We start from the raw sequence: 7,517 nt of genomic DNA on the forward strand, positions 1-7,517 counted from the left end.
GCCAGGGAGGAATTATTTTTTACGTGTACAACATTAATTTACCTACTATCTAATGGTTCTAAAGTTTGAACTTCTTGCTTTGTCCTTGACCAAGAGAATAAAATAGCTGAATCATCATTTTCAACCGCATTATTGCAAAAATGTCATACAATAAAAAATATTTTGATTTACTTTTTTTTTACAAAACTAAGCCGACAAAACAAATGTTTTAATAAGTTTCTTATAAAATTGCGGTTAACTGATAAAAATGCAATGTAAAACCAAGTTGCAAAACGCAAATGAGAATACGGTATCGTAGAAATTGCAAGCAACAAACAAATTCTTACACACAGAGAAATGAAAAGTAAGAATTAGTTAAAGTCAGACCAACCGAGGTAAATTTGTGTTGGATAGTCTAAACTGAAAGAAGAGTTTTCTTTTCTGAGGAACGAAGTTTTAGACAAGCAAAGTTTTCTTTTGATGCTAAAGAATTTTCTTTTCTTCTTCTCAAAAATATTCTCGAGGTTGTTGTGTTCACATGCATTAATAGGAAAAATGTCGTTGCAATGCACTAAAAGAAGAGCTTTCATTTTTAATGAACTAATCTTTTAAAGGCAAATAAAAAAGAGTTTAGGCAATCGTTACAATGGTTTTCAAAAATTCATATATATTTGCTCTTAAAAGGTACACAAAGAAAGGACCACCCCAAACATGAACAAGAACATAATATTCCTTTTTCATAAGCTAAGCAAAAATGGTTTCTTTCCTTTTAATAAAGTTTCTTTAAATCGACTTGTGTGTTGTCTATAAATAGAACTGCTTGAGTGTAGGCGTTGTATATTGATTACAAACTGTAGGGTCTGTGGAGGTCTGAATAAATAGTATAGAAAAAGTGCTAACAAGCCAGAAAATATTACCAACGAAAAATTTGTATGACCTTCGCAATGGGATCAAGAGTATACTAACTTTGTCATTCCGTTTGTAACATATCAATATACTGATCTCAGACCCCATAAAGTATATTTATTTATTTATTTCATCTACCGGGCTCTTAGCTCTAACAGATTACATATATGTATATAATATAAATGGTAATAATAATTTATACAGTATTATCCTGCAAAATTTTGAACAATTTCTTCTTAAATATAAACCTATTAGTAGTAATATCCAAATCATGGCAAAAATTATTGAATAAATGTATACACCTACTTAATGGCTCATTCATTCCATAATTGATTTTATGAAACAGTTCTTCTAACAAGTTGTTATATCTCAATGACCGCAAGGGGGCATGAATAGGTAGAATCGAAAGCAGTTCTTGTGAATCGATTCTTGAATCTAAAATATCCTTGATAAATAATACATTCTGCATTTTTCTTCTATCCTCTAAGGGTAAAATATTTAGGATTTTGCAACGCGTTGAATAATCAGGCATCATATTAAGAGGGAAATGGCTCCTAAGCGCATATTTAGAAAAACGTTTTTGAATCTTTTCAATTCGCCGAATACTAGCATCATAATAAGGGTCCCAAATAACAGAACCATACTCTAAATGAGATCTTACTAATTGCTCATATAATACTTTTAAAGTTACGAAATTGACGAACATTTTAGAGTTTCGTTTTAAAAATCCAAATAAGGAATTTGCCTTTGAAACTATGAAATCAATATGGGATTGAAATGTCAAAGCGCAATCAAAGTCTACACCCAGATCTTTAACTGTTGAAACACGAGTAAAAATATCCGAATCATTATATGCGTAGTTAAAAATAATAGGAAAACGCTTACGGGTAAATGTAATAATATTGCATTTCAAGAAATTTAAGAGAAGATTATTATTATCACACTACTTTAGAAGACATGCTATTTCATTTTGAAATCTTACGCAGTCACCAATGTGGGATATACTTCTATAAAGTATATAAGTATATTCTGGGTCTTGTTGAAATTCTGAGTCGATCTAGCGATGTCCGTCCGTTCGTCCATCCGTCTGTTGAAATCACGCTATACGGTTGAAATTTGAACCTCAAATTACCATGAACAAATTGGTTCATACCGGTTCATAACTGTTTATAGATTACTCTATCTAAACCGATCAAGACGTAAAGAGACTTATATAGGTATTATTCTACTCTGTTTTTTAATTTAACATAGACACTATATGGACTTGGAGCAACTTGAAATTTAGAAGACAATGTTAATAAATAAAATTTGATTGTGGTTGACAGTCTTTAATAGGACTTTATACACACCCTCAAAAAAAAAAATCGCTTCTTTAACATATGTTCCAAACATATTTTGCAGGAAGCACATATATTATTGGATACTGCTGAAACATTATTATGTTTGTTTTATGTGAACATATTATATGTTTGGAAGCATTTTGAGCCCAAAAAAATTATATGCTTGGAAGAATTTTTCCCAAAGACGATTGTGCTCATTGCCTAACATACTCGTAATTTTCACTTCCACGAAATTTTTTAGTTCTTGGCACCTTTTTCTGTAATACAAATAATGTTGAAGAAATTATTCACTTTTATAAATTTTTTAAATTTTACCTTTCGCCTGCAGGGAGAATCGAACCGAGGACCATACAGTTTGTAAAACAACACACTGTCCACGAAATTGACTGATTTTTGGATAAAATATTAACACCATCGCTCTAAAATGCCTTTTATTTTTCGTTAATAATTCATTTTAAAGAAAATAAACTTTTTAAATTGTTTTAGCTGCCAAACTCGAACTTAATGCCCGCTTTTATATTTGAAGGTGTCCGTCAACTCCTCGTGGACTACTTATTAAGAAAGAGGAACTAAACTTTGTTTTTATACATTTTACTGTGTAATTTTTCACTATTTCCTCCTTATTTCATTTTACTGTCCCAACTCTAAAAAGAGTATAGTGCCCTTTCGTTATTTTTATGAAGACCCCTAATTTCTTTTAACGAACCAAGAACAAAATTGTGCCCATAATGGTTAGGTTAGGTTAGGTGGCAGCCCGGTGTAGCAGGCTCACTTAGACTATTCATTGTGATACCACATTGGTGAACTTCTCTCTGCCCATAATGCCAAAATGATAAACAAAACACATGTCCACACATACATAAAATGCTGCTCTCAAGGCGGAAACATATGCTATTTGTTTTTCAAATGTCTATTCTCTTGGTTCCGAATGTCTATTCTCTTTATTCAAATTAAATAATAATTAGACTTAAGCATATCAAATTTTGGCCTTATCATAAAACAGTTTTCCGAAACAACACACAAACGGTTTGTTCTCTTTTGATTCTTTCGCTGTGTTATGTTGATATCTTTCGTCAACTCTCCCGGTTTCCATCTCTATTTCCTTCTCTATACTCTCTCTGTCGCTTTGAATAAAATATCACAACATATGTATGTTTAGTCAAAATTTGTAAATTTATATATGTTTGCATTCACACATATGATTTTTATGAAACATTCATGCCCCAAACATAATATATTCTAACATATTAACATAGATGTCCCAAACATTTAGTGTTAGTTTAGGAACATTACATGTTTGCACTTAAATATATTGTGTTTTAAAATTGTGCCCGAAACACATTTTGTTTATATGGGAACATATGAAAAACATATTTTTCTAACAGTGCACAATCAAGATTCGGTTTGACCGTCTAGTCTTCCCACTTCTTCTATAACAACAAGTCTATACATTTCTTCTATACAAACAGCAAAAAGCAAATGGCAAACGATTCCTGTTTCTCTGAAATTTCATTCGGGATAAAAAAAAATATTTTTGTGCATGTAGGTTTCAATACAATAAATTATAAATTATTATATGTAATCCATGAGTATTTAAGGTTCGACCCGATCATATATTCTGGTTGATATGAGTTTTGAAGAACCTTGTCCTTGAACTGTTATCACTCAAATATGTTTTTTTTATGAGGTTTCATTTTTAGCAATTCTGCCAAAATGGTATCTATAAAAACCCGAAATTCCCAAAAAATTTTAACATTTGAAAATAAATTTTCTTTTGCGCACCATATAAATAAATAGAGTGATTTGAAAAGTGAAATTCGTAAGTTTAATATATAAAGACCTAGAGAAAAACGTCATCTCCTCGTCAGATCTATAGTAAAGGCTATGGAAATGCACTCACGCCCAGGCTGAAACATATATAGTAGTTAGGCAATTATAGATTGATATCTACCATTTTTATTTCAATAACTTAATAAACCAATCCATTTATCTTCTTTGTTTTAAAAATCTCATATGTAATTGTTATAGTAGTAAGTGGAACAAATTAAATAAAAGTGCACGATGGCGAAAATTTGAAAAATATATCCCCAAATTTTATTAAAATTTATGGAATATTATTTCTGACAAATTAAATAAATGTAGGAAGATTACTAGCTATACCCAAACTACCGCAACACTGCTTTGGCTTTTTGAGAAGCGGAAAATCAAATTTTGAATTTTCATATTATAATCAGTTAACATCACCAATTCATGAGATTTCTTCTTATTTTCAGGTTTTGTAGCTGAAGAAAAATATTAATTTGGTTAATCGATATGTCGATAGGTAAGATAGCCTGTAAGCTCAAGCTTAGTTATAATACTGCGCTTTCACAGTAATGCTGGTGACATTTCTGAGTGCTCCAAGGCTTCTCTAAGTGGTTTCACCGTAATGTGGAACGCCGTTCGGACTCGGCTATAAAAAGTAGGTCCCTTATTATGAGCTAACCATAGAATCGTGATAAGAGAGAAGTTCACCACTGTCGTATCACAATGGACTGAATAGTCTAAGTGAGCCTGAAATATCGGGCTGACACCATACCTAACCTAACCTTAGTTATAATAAACTAAACACGATTTAATGGACATTCCAGATATTACTCGCTTAGGCCCATTAGCTATGGAATCATTCATGGATGCACCTGGCAAAGAATGGAAAACCAACAAAGATATCATAAATGATATCATTGGCATTCAAATATCAGATGGCAAATCTCTTTTGGAAGATGTCAAGACCCGCATTGAGGAGAAATTTCAAAAACCGCTAAGTCCTATTGACATCGATTACATTGAGCAACAGTACATTCAACATGTCTCATTGCTGTGGCTGGAAGAAACAAAACATTTCCTAGCCACACACAAAATTCTGGAATTTAGTCCTCAGACTTTTACTGCTTTGGAAAATATTAAAAACCTCAGTGAAATTCCTGCTCCCTTTGACAATCTGGATTTCTACAAACTCTTAGTTCCCCACTTGGCCTTAATATCGACTCAAAAACAAGCGATTCTTTTGCGTCACTTTATGATTGAATGCTGGCAACAAATATTGTCCACAAATAAAGACGCTTTAAAAGAAATAAAATTTATAAAAGCTTTTGATGACTTACTAAGCTCTTCTTTAAAGCTTCAAGAGCTTATTGGGGAACTGAAATTAAAGGAATTTGTGCAAGGAAAGGCAAGGTTTGAGGATCTATTGATCAAGATCATGGAACTGGAAGAACAGGACTATGGTGAGCTTATACATCCATTACAAGCAGCTACAAGGACCCTTGAGGAAGAGAATAAGGGTGCGGGCGATAAAGAATTTCTAATGAAAGATAAATTGAGGGAATTAATTGACGAGCTTTTAAAACCTCCAACAGTAGAGGTTAAACAAACCGATAACCGTTGGCTTATAGAAGTAAAGGGAAAGAACTTTTCAATCAAAGATATTCTGGCTCAGGTTGAGCAAATGATTATGAATAATCTCAATATAGAGGAAGTACGTTTTGTCAGCAGTGATTTCATTCATTTCGATAGAGATTTAATGAACAAAATTTGGCATGGAAAGAACATTGTCATTATTTGTAAGGTCCTGAACATCGACAGCAGTGTGACCATCGAAGTTTCCGGTTTAAGCAGCCAGCAAACGTATACCCAGGATGCTGGCACTGATACCATTGGACATGGTAAACCGGGTGCAGATGGGCATGCGGGGGAAAGTGGCGGCAATGTTGCTCTGTATGTGAAGAGTGTAATCAATCCCGAAATGATTTCCATTACGGCTAATGGTGGCAATGGTAGCAAGGGTCAAGATGGTGGAGACGGCATTGATGGCAAGGACGGCAATGCTATAAGTCGAATAAGATTTGAATCAGATTACGAACCAAGTGCCACATGGCACAACCCCATAGCACATGTTGCCAAGACTGTATCAAATATAGCGCGTGAGTGTCCTCACTATGTTCAAAGGGTCCTATCACATGGAACTTACGTGAATGGAAAAACAGCGATGGGAAACGAAATCACCTTCAGTTCCTACTATGGCTTCGGCGATCAAGCTTTTCTGTTATACGAGGGTACAACGGGGACCACAGGAGGTGACGGAGGACAACTAGGGCGAGGAGGTGAAGGGGGTTATCCAGGAGACATATATCTATCTACTTCAATCGAATCCAAGATGCATTTAATCAACCGAAAACGGGGAAGGGCAGGAGACGACGGAAAAGGTGGCTTATACGGCAAAAGTGGAAAGAACGGTTGGGACTTAGGCTATTTGGACTACACTTTGTGGGGTGGTGCCAGATATTACGGAAGAGATATGAACAGCAAAATAAACTTGGTAACCACTAAAGACACTACAGGCGATGTCGTATATGCCCCATACAATAAAAGCTACATGAAAATGCAGGTCCGACACTTGACACAACCCTCCAACATCAACTATGGCCATAGGAATGATATCGTACGTGAGCAACGCCAAACTCATGCTCAAGCCGTTAAGAAGAAGTCTATTTCACATTGGGGTCTTATGAAAACCTATTATCAATACTTTGTCTCTATGGATAAAAATAAATGGGAATCTTTAAGTTCCCAAATTCAAAGCCACGAAGATCGCATTTCTGAGGACCTAATACAGCAAATCCAAGCGAACCACGAAACCCAGGAACTGGAGAGCCAACTACACAACACCACAGCACATATAAATACATACACTGGCAAGCCTCCACAAAATATTGAAGAACCAGCAATCTTCAAAGACTTAACAAAAGGTGAAGAGATAATAGCTGATTTAGCTACTAACCCTCTTTCCTTAGATAAGTGGCTAAGACTCCAAGAAATACCGGTACAGCTCTCTCAATTTGATGTGCTATTTGACAGCTTTGAAAAGCTCAAGAAAAATATCTCGGAGAACTTTCCTCACAACAGCACAGAAATGGCTAAACTGAATACCATTGGACGGCTCTTAATTCAAAAACAAGCTCTAGCTGAATTGGAACAAATGGCTAAGCAAATGTTCACAAATTTACCCCCAAACAATATAGACAAATTACCGGCAGTCACTGCCTCGCGATATCTTATCGAAGACCAAACTAAGGATAAATTAATTTCCCATTTGGTTCTGGGAAGACTACATCAGTACTTCTATCAGAACACAGAGATCCAACGCCTCAATATCTCCAAGTACTTTAAGGAGGTTTTGTTAGACAACAAGCAACTAAATAAGGAAATCCTAGACCGATCCTTGGAAAGATATATCCTCGAAGTGGGAGAGTC

This window comes from Haematobia irritans, chromosome 1 (genome assembly GCF_050003625.1).
Source record: "Haematobia irritans isolate KBUSLIRL chromosome 1, ASM5000362v1, whole genome shotgun sequence".
Classification (NCBI taxonomy): Eukaryota; Metazoa; Arthropoda; class Insecta; order Diptera; family Muscidae; genus Haematobia; species Haematobia irritans.